This window comes from Leptidea sinapis, chromosome 17 (assembly GCF_905404315.1).
Source record: "Leptidea sinapis chromosome 17, ilLepSina1.1, whole genome shotgun sequence".
Taxonomy (NCBI): Eukaryota; Metazoa; Arthropoda; class Insecta; order Lepidoptera; family Pieridae; genus Leptidea; species Leptidea sinapis.
Window position 1 is genome coordinate 9,197,729 of NC_066281.1, and position 16,536 is coordinate 9,214,264.

At 36.2% G+C, this 16,536-nt stretch overlaps 1 non-coding gene across 1 annotated transcript; it reads left to right on the forward strand.

Annotated features, from left to right (window-relative positions):
• The first annotated feature begins 16,058 nt into the window (after nucleotides 1-16,058).
• Trnaa-ggc (transfer RNA alanine (anticodon GGC)) lies at nucleotides 16,059-16,132 on the forward strand. Its single transcript has one exon. It is a non-coding gene; the product is annotated as a tRNA-Ala (tRNA).
• Nucleotides 16,133-16,536: the final 404 nt, after the last annotated feature.

The following is a 16,536-nucleotide window of genomic DNA, read 5'->3' on the forward strand; positions in this document are numbered from 1 at the left end:
ACATAATATTTTATTGTTTAAATCATAAGACTAAACATTTTAATGTTATCTTAAGAAAAAATCTTGTATATATAATTTGATGCTAGGTATATTTTGTAATCATCAATTTTCCCGCGGTGGCTGTATGTGTATGTAATTTTTGACTCTCAATTGTTCCATAAAATACTATAAAATAGAAAAACGGCCATTAAAGATGCCTACCATATTCAAACTGAGTTCCTGAAGAACTAGGTAAACAATTAATTAATATAAAGCAATCAAATATGTGAGACGAAACAAAATAATACTCCTTGTCCTCGATTCGCTATTGTTTACTCGGTAGACAATTTACGAATATATCCCTTCTTCGTAAAAAGCTAAGGCCGATGTTAAGTTACTAAAGTAATATCCGCTGGAGAACAATATATTGCTTCAAATAAACATTTAAGTTTATGGACTCGAAAGATATTACCGATTCGTGATCTCCTTTTTCTTTATTCTTTAGATTCGCGTTTCGGTCGAGCGGCCATCTTGGCGACATGTGGCGGGAGATTTAGGCGGGAAACGTGCCCTGCCATATTAGATTATGTCGAAATGAATTGAGCGCTACTATTGGATATGTTATTGACGTAGATTTGCGATCGGAGGAACGAACTGATATTTCGTATTGTTATTAGAGCCACCGAGGACGTGTGCTGTTTTGTAAGTAGGTATGGGTCCACAATACACCCTTAGGCTTCTTTACATATTTCGTATGTAAATACGGTTTCATATCCGATGAGCTTTATTTATGTGGGAATCGTTTTAACGGTTTTAAGTGTCTTCCGCTTTCGATGTTTCTAGAACATTTAGATATTTATTAAATATGGTTATTAAAAAGCTTACGTTTTATATGGAAAAGGAGCATTAAGGAGTTACGGGTTACCAGATGCTATGTGTTTTTTCGAAGCTAATTTCACAGTGGGAGGCTCCTTTGCACAAAATGCCGGGTAGGTTATGGGTACCACAACGGCGCCTATTTCTGCCGTGAAGCAGTAATGTGTAAACATTACTGTGTTTCGGCGGTCTGAAGGGCGCCGTAGCTAGTGAAATTACTGGGCAAATGAGACTTAACATCTTATGTCTCAAGGTGACGAGCGCAACTGTTGTGCCGCTCAGAATTTTTGGGTTTTTCAAGAATCCTGAGCGGCATTGCATAATGGGCAGGGCGCATCAATTTCCATCAGCTGGTTCAGTCTCGTACATTTTTTCATAAAAAAAATTTTAGAAATTGTATATACGTAGGTATATTCCAGGTATAAAGTTATTCGCTGCCAGAATAACTCGTAGTACGTTTCACCCTTTGTAAAGACAAAAGATTACTCCTAATATAACTTATTCACTGATTAGTGTGATTATAGCAAATGAATGTTAATGCAGACAAATTAACTGGTGACTAGGCAGCTGAATGACTGGACTAGGAGACTGGTCTCTGACCTACCTACCTACAACGAAGAGCGGCTCGAATCATCGACGGTCAAGTCTCCAAGGATTGATTCTTTGGCGTTCCGTAGAGGTCTATCATTATGTTGACGTCTGGCATTCTAGAACCACGCGTTTTCGAGAAAGTTCATGCCTCGCCAGCCACTCTGTGGAATCAATTTTCGGCTGTAGTTTTCGCGAACCGAACCGAAATTATTTACACAGTAGAATCTCGATAACTCGGATGTCAATCGACGAATTATTTCAAAAAGTCATACATGATTCTCTTCAGTTTTAATTCCCCTAAATTTCAACAAAATCACTACGAAATGGGATTCGCAGTTACACGAGGCATATCTAGGAGCTGTGGACTCGCTAAACAGTGGAACGCAAAAGGAATTGAAATATCACTATTTATTACATTTTTAATAGCAATGCTTTTCTACAAAATAACGTCTGTATTTTGAATTTCGATTTCTCGAGTACAGATTTATTTAAAGTCATTATAATTTTTTTTTTTTTTTGATTAATTGTTTAACTGCAATCGGTCACCAAGACTATAAGCGGAATTGTGGAGGGAACTATGACTTTCGAGTGGAACGGCCAATGCCGCGCCTTCTCCTTATAATATGTGGTCACGTTTCAGTCGCTTAAGGCGAAGAGTAAGCGGAAAACACGCAAACATGGTGTTTTTAGACAAGTTTTGTGGTGAAAGTATAGCATTTCGAGCTATGAACACTATTTAATCCTGTTACACATATCCTTAAGTCTTATTTGTAGGTTGCTAATGCTTGCTGTTGGTTATAGTTAACACTGCCGAGCCTTTTTCAACTACCACTTTTGATTGAAGTTAAATAAGTTTTTTGGCAAGGTGTGACGCATTTTTTTGGTACTTCTCTCAGAAAAGTTATTCTTATAGCTTGTACTTTTTTGTGTAGGTTCATTTATTCAGATTAGTAGTGAATAACGAGGATTGTAAGCATATAAACTGTTTTCCACCCAAGAATTTTGAAAATATTGGCTTTGTTACATAGATGGCGGGCCGGCAGCCGTGAACTCATATCGCTCAAGGTCGCTGGCATTTAGTGTCGCCTTAACTGGCATTTGTAGCATCTCTGTAATTAAAACATTAGAGTGTTGTTCAAGACGGTCTTTGGTCATTATAAATATGATTGTAACATTTTATTCGAGTGGCAAAGTCTAAATAGTTCGAGATATCGTGTATTTGAGGGTTCCCGGAAGGGATTACATTTATATCCTACGAGAATATCTTTTTCAGTCTTATAAAATAAATTATAACGAATCTAATTAATTTATTATAACAATTTTTTTTTGTGGAACATCGAATAGATTAGATATAAAATTATGATAAAAAAAACTAAGTTTAATAAATATACTAATTACCGTTAAACAGAGTCAATATAAAATATTTTTATAACCTTTTTGGATTGACAAAATAATAATGTTGAATTTACTTAGATAGTGTTTGTTTCATTTTAGATCATAAGTGTCGTGAAAGATCAAAGATTCAGCTTACGACAAGTGTGTTGTTAAAACATCTTCAAGGATCGCTCGCAGTAAACAGTAGGCTGGTTCGACTGTCATTCAAGCGATAAGAGAAGAGCGGTTAAAAAATAATTGTAAAAATCAACTTAAATTTATTGCAAATTAAAATTAATGCATCGTAGCAATGTAGGTATATTGTAGTAAACAATTTGTTATGTTTCTAAAGTGATAACCCTCACTTCTAAGTTCTAGGATTAATACACAAATAAAATTGGATAACAAAATTTTATGAACGACTCGAACCCACGACCTCCGTCATTCCGTGCCGGTGCTCTATCCAACAGAGATAACCGTTCGAGAGACGTATCGTTATAAAATGTTGTTTTTCAAATTTTATTTGTGTTTTAATCCTAGAAGTGAAGGTTATCACTTTAAAAACATAACAAATTGTTTAGATTTACAAGAGCGACATCTCAAGTCAATTTCCTAGTATGCAAATATTGGGGTTGAGCAGGTTATCAACTGTAAAGTAGATCCTGTAGATGAAGCCACAACCTGAGAGTTGAACAAAGCATAAAAGATTTTATAACGATACGTCACTCGAACGGTTAACTCAGTTGGTTAGAGCACCGGCACGGAACGCCGGAAGTCGTGGGTTCGAGTTCTGCACCGTTCATAAAATTTTGTTTTTCAAATTTTAATTTTATATTGTAGTAAAATGCTTACCTTTACTTTTCACATTTCAACGCCATTATGATTTCATGAATCCAATCCAGAAAATATGTAATTTTTGAGAAGAATGTTTAGTGAATGTAGTTAAAATAGTTATAATGACAGTAATATATTTCTTATAAACTAACATATTGGGTCCTTCATTAAGTTTACCGTATTCTTCCTAAAAAAAATTATTGAAGTTGGCGTTACTTTGCGGAAATCCATACTCAAGTATCGAGTCTCGTGCCAGATTTTGGCGAGTTAACGTTTCCTGAGGATGCCTCTGTAGAGGCGAAACACGTGTCGAATTGTTTAAAGACAAATGTTGGCGGAATTAACACTAAAGAAAACTCAAAACATTTGGATATTCTTGCTAATTTTGTTGATGAAAATTTTATAACACCTGAAAAGGATAATGGTGATTGAAATGTATCGCATGGAAAATGATCCCCCTATAAGATAGTTATAAATTTCAATACACTAGTGCTTACATTATGTGCTCTTATTTTTCTTGTCTATCGTTTTTGGAAGAAACAGACACTGCAGTAATATGCTCTGCTATATCAGTATCTTATACAGTCTCTTTAATAAAAATACAATTTAATAGCCCCACTCCCAGGAGGGTACATTGAATGGAAAAGCCATGGTCCAACCCTACTTTCTTGATCTTTTCCACTCGCATCAGCCCTTTCAATCAAGGCCAAATTTGGTGCTCTTGGTGCCCCTTCAGAGTACATACCCCATAGGACCTTGAAATAACTTAGTTGAAATATTTCTCAGCATTTCCATCTAGATAAGCTCCTTGAATTTGTGCTATCAATCATAATAAAACGTTAGGCATAATAATTAAATCTTAAAAAAAACGACCGCCATAAGCTTGTGTATTGGACAGATTTCATGGTGCGGCAGTAGCGCGAGCTGCCGCCTTTGATGTTGAGAGGGTAGTTATGAAAATTAATAAAGCGATCGGTAATTGCTTCCGATAACGCCGTTACACAGTACGGGAGCAACTTTTTAATGTTTTTATCAATATCGGTGCAATGTGCAGTGTGTTCTACTTTTTATGTGTCTGTCTTGTTTTTATTTTGTCTCAAGTATCTACTTCTTCTTCGAGAATCTCTCGGTTGGATGCTTTAAGGAATAGAGTTGCTAACAAGCTTCAGGTATAATGATTTCATTTACCAGCCGGAATACTTTGGATAAGGGCAACGCAATGCCAATCGTCGTGGAGATCTTTGGTGGACGCCTTTGTCAAGCAGTGGATGTCTTCCAACTGATGATGATGATGATGATCCAGCTTTAAGAGGGCTTGACTAAATCTCGGTGATCACTTCTTCATCGTCGAGTTTAATTAGGATAAGAACACTGTAATGATTCGGTTTATGCGAAACCATTTAATCATCACATATTATAAATACTTAGGTTATATCCTCGAGGGAACTGTCTCTAAGGCTGAGATGTAAAGAACATACTTAGACTTTGCTCAGACTTTACTTAGGTAAAACTTAGCCGAGGGTGATAAAACGTGAACTTTTTTTTTATGGAATAGGAGGACAAACGAGCGTACGGGTCACCTGTTGTTAATGATCACCGCCGCCCACAATCTCTTGCAACACCATAGGAATAACAGGAGCGTTGCCGGCCTTTAAGGAAGGTGTACGCGCTTTTTTTGAAGGTACCCATGTAGTATCGTCCCGGAAACACCGCACAAGGAAGTTCATTCCAAAGCTTTGTTGTACGTGGAAGAAAGCTCCTTGTAAACCGCACTGTGGAGGACCGCCACACATCCAGATGGTGGGGATGATATCCTAACTTGTGGCGTGTCGTGCGAAGGTGGAATAAAAAAAATACTTTTGCATTGGATTGGCTGTCAAATGATTATAAAAACGAAATCAAATATTATGCTAATCCTACACTCAGCTGAGTTTTAACGTAAGTAAAGTCTGAGCAAAGTCTAAGAACGCTCTTTATATCCTCAACCTAAGATGATAGCTGGACCTTTGTCCAGCCTTGTGCCTTTGCACTGTTCGACAATCAAGAAATCATTTTTTTTTTTTCACTCTAGAACTCTCATTTTCTTTGATGAGTCCGACCCACTTCATAATTAAGCACCGAGAATCAATTTTTTTTTTCAAGATCGCAGAGATGCGCTCTCAATGATTGATTGCAGTTTCAACCAATTAATAATATAGAGAACCCGGCGTCGACCTTGAGTAGTGAGTGAAAATAATGCGCAAACTCGTCGCGTACGTTGATCAACTTGTGGTACGCTGAGTTTATTTCTACTTCTGCTCTTAGAACGACACCACTCAAGATCCATGCAGGTTACATAATTGATGAACGTATTGTTTTGAAATAAATCTGCCTATCTGACAGTTATGGAATATTAATTGACTATTACTACTTGTAGTATGAATTGTATCTTTATTAATTTTTTACACAGTTTTACTCATGTTTTATCTGTGTGGGTACCGACTAGTTTCGGACCTTTCGTAGGTCCGTAGGTTTCGTAGGTCATAAGGGTGAGTGGATTATAATTTAAAATGAAATTCAGTCAGATATAGTGATTTACTAGAAAATTAGTAGACGTTCTTCTGTCTTAATAAACAAAAATATATCTAATATATAAGTCATATATTCAAATTATTACATATATACACATAATAAAAAGGGACAATACAATATATCAAGTATCAAGGCAAAAATCGGTTTGTATCCATTATTTTATAACCCATATTAACTGTTTATTTCCATAAGACTCAAAACAAGACAAGCATACCTCATTGAAATTGTAACTACGTTCTGGCAAATGGCCTTGGAATTAACCATTTTTGAATTGAACCGATTATATAATATAGATAAAAAAAATCAATTTATTCAACAAAAACTTTCTAATGCACTTAAATAGCCAAAAACCGTTAAAACTGAAGAGTTCTCTTTATTAAAAATTAAAAATTTAACATAAACAAAATTCAGTTTCAAAGGTCTGGTTTCGTTTTATGGACCACACGTTATAAAAGAAAAACTGTTAACGAACGAAAGAGTGTAAGGCGAAGCGAATTAAGCAGATGGCAGAACTTTCATTTGCTTTCGTTAGACGATTACAGTAGTGTAACTCAGAAGTCTCCTTGAAATATATACCTACGTTAGGGTTGGTACATACAAAAATTTTGATGACGCAGACGGCGCGGCACAGCTAATTTAACTTGGATGGCGACCGGTCCAAGTTAAAGTAAAAACCGGACGGCGTGCTTATTAATAGTTTTGTCTTCCCAAGATTGCTTAGCGGCAGTGTAAATCATATGTATGTGTGCGAGCGTCGATTGGGGCGCTCTAAAAGGCATAAAAAGCATTTATTTTCTCAAAATTGATTCCTTTAGAATTCTTTGTGGTGTCATTTCTAATATACTAAATACTACTTAGCTTCGAAAACAGATGCGCTCTTTTTAATACAAATATACAATATTGTACTGTCATTGCTATCGCTATAAAATAATCATAATCTAGTCCCAGGTTGTCCGATCATTTAGATATTCAGCTGTGGAGCAGTAGGATTTACGACAGAGCGATTTTTTAATAAAACATTTATATTATTTTATAGATAATTCCTGAACAGTGGCTGGGACTTTATTATAAAAGTGTATACATTTACCTTCCAGCTATTATGTATCTTATTATTATCTGTCTGAAAGTCTAAAAGACTTATTGAAGGTCAAAAACTATCCACCTATTCCAAAAAGAATGCCTCAGACCTGAGAAGCTCGGGCGCAACAAACTCACCTGAAATGTGAATGTGTGTGTGTGTTGAAATATGAAAATACTTAAACTTCTCTGTTCAATTACTGTATTGAAACAAAGCCTTACGATATGCCTTAGGCGTATAACAGATCAGAAACAGCTCCCAAAAAAAAATCACTTAGAACTTTAGCTATTTTTACTCACAGCCACCTGTGTATCATCTATAATCTCTAAAGTGAATGGCACACGAAGTAAGGTACCACTTCATCGATGCACTGGCGCCAACACATTCACTCCTTGATAAGTATCACATTATTTTTAGAATCTCTTACTGTTATCTTTAGACAGCTTAAGGCAACAGATTTCTACTCCATGAACCTAATTGATACTTAGTTATATTTATAACGAACAGGCTTTGGCTCCGACGCGTCAATCTTATTATAATATAGAATTAGATGATTTAAACGTCTAGATAGAGACACACTCTATGTATATATAGCTGTGAAAACATCGAAAAAAAATTTAAGTTGACTGTTAACCTCTATTTTGAGTATTGCACTCACAGTACCACAAAGTGACATACAAATCGCAAGTGTAAGACGTAGCTTGTCACGCATCATCATCATCATCACCAGCTGGAAGACGTTCACTGCTGGACAAAGGTCTCCCCCAAAGATATCTACAACGGTCAGCTGCCCTCATTCATCCTACTCCGGTGATCATGACCAGATCGTCGGTTCATTGTGTGGGGGCCTACCATCACTGCGTCTTCTGGCACGTAGCCACCATTCGAAGACTTTTCTGAACCACCGTCCATCTGCCTGTCGGTGAACTATGTACCCTACCCACTCCCACTTCTGTTTCGCAATCATTTGGGCTATGTCAGTGACTTTGGTTCTCGGATCATATCTGATTCGATCTCGCAGGGAAACCCCCATCAAAGGCCTCTCCATTATCGTCAGAGCGATGCAATTGTGTAGTAACTTGTCATGAACACTAAATTAATATTCCTGGTCTGTTTTCATTGGTTGTGAGCAGCAAAAGGCTCTATCAAGACGTATAAATTATATAAGAATATAAGTTAGCTCAACCCATGCACTTAGAATATACTAGCGTTTATATATATACGATCTGACAGCCCGAAAATACATGACAATTAGAACAAACCCGGGTTATATAATTCATACTAAGCATGGCCTACAGCAGCAGCCTAGCCAAACTCTCTAAGAAAAAAGCGATTCAATCGATTGTAAAAAACGTGCAGTCATTGACAGATTGACAGATAACGGCTATAATCTTGTAAAAAACGGAGATAACCGAAATCCAATACATTTTAAGCAACTGTTCGCTTTCAAACTTAGCTGGATTATAATTCGTGTAATTCGCCAATCATCATCATCAGCCGGAAAACGTCCACTGCTAGATAAAGGCCTCACCCAAAGATTTCCAAGACGATCGATCCTGCGCTGCCCTCATCCAACGTATTCAAATCACTGCACGTTTCATACTAAACAAAAACTTCAATTTTAACTTAGGCAATCCCGCCTCTTATTACGTAGTAATTACATCCTCTTTGTACAGCACTTCTAGTTCAGACTCGAAAGTAAAAAGGAAAAGAAGAAGAAGAAGTGAAGAGTGGAAAGTGATTCAGTGAGGAGAAGGTAGAAGAGAACAAGTGTACGGAGCGGTGTGATCTATTGAAGGCACAGCCCTCTGAAGAGGAACAGCACCAAATCGGCGAAGTATAAGTTCGTGGAAAAATAAACGGCGAAGTATATACTTCCACGAACTTTCGTGGAGAAATAAACGCTCGTTCCTTTAAGCTGTGTAGTACTTTCCAATTCCTGATCCACTAAGGAGTTAATTGCAAGGCTGGCTGACTGTTTACGACTTGTAAATAAAAATCGGTTACAGTAACGACGGACTCGCTTTGCTTTTATCTTGTTAGATATTAGTTAGAGATGTTCTTTGCTCTCGCATTTTTTTTACGTTTTATGCAGTACTTAAGATTAAAATAACAGGCATTACATTATTAGATTAAGGATGGGTCTCCGCTGCGCTCCAACTAGATACCGCAGGGCTAGTCACAAAGTGCGGCAACTAATACTACGCCCAAGTGAGCGTACTCGAGCCAGTCTCGTACAATGTGTGACGTTGACGTGCCACATGTTCTGTTAAACTTTGCTAATAATTGAAACTAAAATGCCGGGTGGCGTAGTAAAACATTGTCAAAATAATACAAGAAATAAGATAGACACTGGGATCACATATCATCAGTAAGTATTTTGTATTTTATTAATTTCAATGTAAAATAACACGAAGCGTTTGTGAAAAAATTTGTAAGATGCCATTGAGTGTCAAGATGGACACAAACATCTAATAGTTGCCGTAATAAAATAGCTATTGTTCTTAGGTAGGTCCATATCTAGTTGCAGCGCAGCGGAGAACAATCCATAATCTAAAATTACAGGTTTCAAAACAATAACGTCACAAAATGTGAATCAACTTGTAGTAGATTTACAGTCAATGTATCTCTTAATATCCCTCCTCACAGTTTTAAATTCAATATGTGTCATTTATCTTTATCGTATTAATAAAACCGCTAATCGGCGAAACAACATAAAACTCTTTTCGTTTTAGGACATTTTGATTGATGGAACGTTCTAGAATTATTTACTTGAAAAGTACACGACACACGTCCGCGGAGCTCACGAAACGAATGACCCTCGCATTTGTTCCATTTTTAAATACAGACCCCTCATAATTAGCGTAATAAATTATAAAACGATACTGCTGTTGGGGCTATCTTGTGAACCGCTAAAGCCGTGTCGGGGCGCCATTCTCCGCACGCCACCCGCCGCTTGCGACCTCATGTCAATCACAACACAATTCTTGTTTAGAAAAGAAAAAATGTGTATCATTTTCATTATTTATCTCTCTCTTCTGATTAGGGAACAAGACGTGTGAAGGAAACAGAGCTACCACGGCAGCGGGTGGCATCTGTGCATATAATAGATGCTTACGTAGGCTTCTTTTCAAGGATCAAATTGAACCCCAGTGGGATCGCTTTAACATGATTGATCTGTTTATTTAACATTTTAAAAGAGCATTTTTACGGTTGCTTGTCAACTATATAACAAAGTGTTTTATTTAGCAACGCGTTGTGTTTTATTGATGGCTTGCGGTTGAGTTATTTGTATATTGAACGTATTGTGTGTTAAATGATGGTATGCTAATGAATTCGCGAGGATTAATTAGTGTGTTATTTCAAATGACGACTGTAGTGTTTATTTATTTTTAAGTAATCTACCGTGTCATAATTTGTGTATATCGTTATTGTATAAAGTGGAAAAATAAGGCCTAAATTGATTAGAACATAAAGGTGTCAAACAAAAGAGTACAAGTTAGTTATGATGAGAAAGGTATCAAATTTACAATTACTATACTTTATAAAATATAAACTCACCCCCTTATTCATAATAGTCTGCTAACTTAAAGCATTGCTAATTCTCACTCTGTCTTCTTCTATTGACCTAAGTCAGAATGAGAAAAAACACTCCTAAGCGGCTGTTTAAAGTTAGCGGACCATTATGAATAAGGGGGTAAATATTTGAAATATTTACAACATCTGGCTGCATTTGTGCGTGTGTGTGTATTGTGTACGTGTGGTAAATTATTGCAGTATATGTTTATGTTCTATTTCTTTATTTAGCTGTACTTTTGTCAATTACAGTAAGTTTGGAGGACAAAGCACAACTTTTAATTTAAGTACTCAATATGTTTATATTTTAGACACCAGGAGAACATAAATATGATAGCGGTGATAGTAATGTCTTTAATACCGCTTGAAATCATACGTCATCCTAGCAACATGTACCAGGACTTCATATGCAGTTTAGAGCTTCATGAACAATACAGTTTTCACTTCTGACATGCCAATGTTCTTTCTACGCACGCAATTTTATTATATGTACAGAAATTGTACCCACACCGTAATAATTTAAATCTACAATCAACATAAATACAACAAATAGCAAGTCGGTCATTCCTAATTGAATCCCGCACTACGACGTGAGAAGACTAACTGAATCTAATCCTCCAGTCTCGTCCAACGGCGGCGCCCGTATATTTACTATATAATTGGAGATTTCACGAGATAACACTATGACCCCTAATTAAGGCGACCCTCGATCGCTATAAGAACCTTGTTATGTCGAGATTTAGCCCCCAACTCACAGAATGTGATGGTATTAAAAGTGATCGTATTGCAATTCCGGTTTTAATTAATCGTTGCTCCCATGTATATGTTATTTCTAGCCTAATCCTTTCTAATATTATCGCATATAACAATACTATACTAAAACTCACTGAGCACAAATTTAAGAAATATATTATTGTAGAAGGGGTTGGTAATTTAAAACGCACATAATAATATATATATGTATTTTAAAGTTTGCACACTTAGAATTACAATAGGGGTGCTCAAACGGTCGATCGGGATCGACAGGTCGATCGCGAGTGCTTTTTAAGTCGATCTCGAGAAAAAAATCCGGTATAATAAACTAAAATCAGTAATTACGTACCATCTTATGAAAAGTATGCTCAGGGCATGCAGTGTCACGCTTCAACATCCAAAGTCACTCTTTAGTTAAGCTTAGAAATTTAGAACACCTTTGTTTTTGTTTACATTTAAGAGCAGACCTACAGGTTAGTGTAATCGTAGTCTAACAATTTTGAGGTAGATCGCCAGCAGTTCAAGCTTGAGCACCCCTGAATTACAATATACACTTATTATTAAAAATTAAAAGACAATTAGGGCATAGTGTGCCCTTACAATTCACAATAAGTAATACATACTCGAACTTACAGGGCACGATCGTCTACCGTGATGATGGTACCTACTGTTGGCACTGCTGTAGTGCCAACTAACTTACACGAATCAAGTTAACTAAAGATCTTAATATTTTATGCTATGATAGCTATTTCTAGTCATAGTGATAATTATATTAAAAAGTATTTAAATATTAACTATAGTTAAATAAATGTAATTGTTAATTGGGATATCTTATGGTAGGTAGTGGGTAGCGCTTGTTAACACATCAAGCTGACATTTTAGCTTCTTTGACAAAGAAGGCTTACTATAGTAAAGTAGATTATTTAGAGGATAATGATGGATGGTTCTTGTCCGGTTCTGCGCAGGCCACCTACAATTGTATATATTGCATTAATAAGGCTAAGCAATTTAGTTTTATATGATTTAAAAGATGGGCTGGGAGTTTCTTATAGACCAGGATCGATAATTTTTGAAACCAAAAAATAATAATAGTAGAATGAAACCCATTGGAAACAGACGAGAATATAACAAAAGTGAATGGAAAAATAAATTACGGGCGATCTGAGGTCGGGAAGTGGAATTGGGGGGGTGTTTTGGGTAAAAAACGGTTTATCTCGATTTCTGGCAAAACTACAAGTTCTATGGCAAAAAGTTAAATGACAAAATTGTAGCTAATAAAAAGATCAACAACTTTTGTTGTCCCACTTTTTTCACACAACCTCAAAGTTTATGTGAAAAATTCATTACAAAGTTTTTGGTTTTTTATTTTTATGTATTACAAAAAATATTTTTTTCACGAAAATTTGTAAAAAGTTACCTTGTTATGTCCCAAATACACTGTAATTTATTTGAATTGAAATATTTATTTTTTCACCTTATTTTGTCTCAAATATCGAAAAGAACCCTTGTTGCTTGTGTGTGTAAGACCACTAGGATATATCTGAGGACTTTAAATACGGATTATCATGACAAACTTTGTCCCTGTGCAGAAACTGTGTCAATCCCTATTTAACGGCTATCGTGTATCCAGAATCAAGTACGCAAATGAAAGGGACCACTGTTGGGAAGTATTTTAACTATGGTCACTTCACACAGACGCCTGTCGGGTACGTATCGAATTTTATCATGAGAATACCATTTTTTTAAACTTTTGTTTTTTGAAATGATACTTCTTTAGGCGCGTTATGAAAAAATGATGAGAGTGAAATATTAAGCGCGCATCACGGTTACAGATAAGAAACAGGGTGAATTTGGTTCCTAAAATTATCTGACGTTTGCGACATACGTTATTTTTTTTTGCTTACTTCGTCCATTATTACGATAGGCAAAGGGTTGAAGCCCATACAGCCGTATTCATTATTTAATAAATAATTGTCAAAGCCATCGTTGCAAGATTTTTACAATATTGTTCGTTCTACAAACGTAGAATAGCACGAGGAATAAATAATTTTAATGATTTAGAAGTATAACTTCTTGCGTGCATACACAAGTACTTTTTTAAGCTATTACATAACTTCTATCGCGGGCCTTGAGCGTGGGGCCGAATCCAGAAATTCCGTAACGAAAATAACCTAACACTTACTTACTAGATGTATATAGATATTTCGGCACGCTTTTTACAGTTGCCGTGGAACAGCGGTTATCACATATGCTCGTTGTGCAGAAGGTCCCAGGTTCGAGCCTTTTTATCACATTTTTTTAATTTTTATTATTATGACAAGCATTTTTATTTAGTTTCACCTGTCCCGTTGTCTGTCTGTAATCAAATCTTGCAAGTTAAATTTTACTCAGTTCCCGTTTGCTCTTTTTAAAATTAATTTTATTAAAACAAAAACTGCATAAATAAAATAAATAAATAATTATAATTGCATAAGTTGATAAATAATGCTATGCAATAGCTTCACCGCGGCAGTCCCCGAGTGCCACACGTCTTTTTTTTATGACAGCAAGGGATGAGATGCGCAGGACGTCGCCCTGCCATAATAATGCAGTGCCGCTCATGATTCATGAGAAACCCAATAATGCCTACACATTACTCCTTCACGGCAGAAAAAGACACCGTTGTGGTACCCATAATCTAGCCGGCATCCTGTGCAAAGAAGCCTCCCACTGGTAAATACACTTAGTCGCCTCTTACGACACCCTTGGGCCTGGGACTTCCCTATTATTTTTATGCCCCGGAGAAGCACAGGGCTTTCTACATGTTTAATCTTGTTATTTTGTGATCAATAATAATCCCAATAACATTGTTCACGGCCCACATTCAGATGAGCGATTCATAAAAAAAATGTACACCAAACCAGATTTCAATAATTAAATTGATTTTGCCTGAGATCATTTATACGTCTAGATAGTCTATGACAGCTATAACGTCGAAATAAATTAAGGTTGATTGTCAACCTCTATTTTGAGCAATGCACGTACACTAACACATACAAATCGCGAGTGTAAGATGTAGCTTGTCACGCACACTAAAGTAATAAGCCTGGCCGGTTTTCATCGGTTGTCTAACAGCAAGAGGCTCTATCTAGAGATATAAATTATCTAAAGTTTAGCTCTTATGTGAATCGATAATCGTATATGCTTTTACAACAAGATCCCAGAAAATGTTCAAAATAAAAGTATTATTTTATTGCTGTTCGTTAGTCTCGCTAAAACTCGAAAACAGCCGGACCGATTTGACTAATTTTGGTCTTGAATTATTCGTGGAAGTCCAGCGAAGGTTTAAAAGGTTAATAAATATGAAAATGCTCGGAATTAAATAAAAACATACAAAAATTTTGTTTTTCCTTTGATGTGATGTGATGTGATACATAATTTCTATTAGAGAATTTAATGACGCACGGTTTGACAGTTCTGCTGTGAAACAATTTCATTACGACAGCAGGGTGCATATTTTACGAAGTAATTCTTGATGCTGTGATATATTATTGACAAATTCATAAAAAATATTATTTTATTTATTAAATGCAGAACAACGTCTGTCGGGTCAACTAGTTTTGAATAAAAATATTTGAATTTGTATTTGAATGAAATAGCTAGTAATTAGTGTCCAAGTTCTTATGACTATTTCAAACATACGATAACGGTTACGAAAATTAGTTTATTAATTGAAGAAGTTGATGTTTCATATTATGATGAAACAGTTTTGAACGTTTTTTCTTTTTACTCGAAACCTCTCGTGTGAAATGCCATTATTGTCTTACGAGACTAGATGTAAATCTAAATGTTAGAGACAGTCTCTGATACTACTTACACGTACTTTCACAAACTGTGTTGAGGCGTAAGTCTGCGGTAAGAACCAGAAACATTATAGACTATACAATTTGTTATGTTTTAAAAGTGATCACCCTCACTTCTAGGATTAAAATACAAATAACATTTTATGAACGATGCGGGACTCGACCTCACGAGCTCTGGCGTTCTGTGCCAGTGCTCTGCCAACTGAGCTAACCGCTCGAGTGACGTATCGTCATAAAATCTTGTATGCTTTGTTCAACTCTCAGATTGAGGCTTCATCTACAGGATCTACTTTACAGTTGATAACCTGCTCAACCCCAATATTTGCATATTAGGAGATTGACTTGAGATGTCGCTAAGTATATTAAATAGTCTAGAATACAAATAAAACATGAAAATCATTTTTTTATGAACGATGCGGGACTCGAACCCACGACCTCTACGTTCCGTGCCAGTGCTCTGCCCACTGAGCTAATCGTAAATATTGGGGTTGAGCAAGTTATCAACTGTAAAGTAGATCCTGTAGATGAAGCTACAACCTGAGAGTTGAACAAAGCAAATAAGATTTTATAGCGATACGTCACTCGAACGGTTAGCTCAGTTGGTTAAAGCACTGGCACGGCACGCCTGAGGTCGTGGGTTCGAGTCCCACATCGTTCATAAAATTTTGTTTTCCAATTTTATTTGTATTCTAGACTATTTAATATACTTAAGTTCCGATCTATATAACGTACTTAGACTTTACTTAGGTAAAACTAAACTGAGTGTAAGCTTAACATACTCTTTGATTTCGTTTTTATAATCACTTGACAGCTGAAATTATGCTGAGCCTAAGATAAGACAGCCCAATGCAAGTCACGTTCGCGTTTTATCATACTTAGCTAAGTTTTACGTTTTTTTTTTATGAAAATACGGGACGAGACGAGCAGGTCGTTCAGCTGATGTTTATTGATACGCCCTGCCCATTACAATGCAGTGCCGCTCAGGATTCTTGAAAAACACAAATATTCTGAGCGGCACTACAATTGCGCTCATCAGACGTAAGATGTCAAGTCTCATTTGCC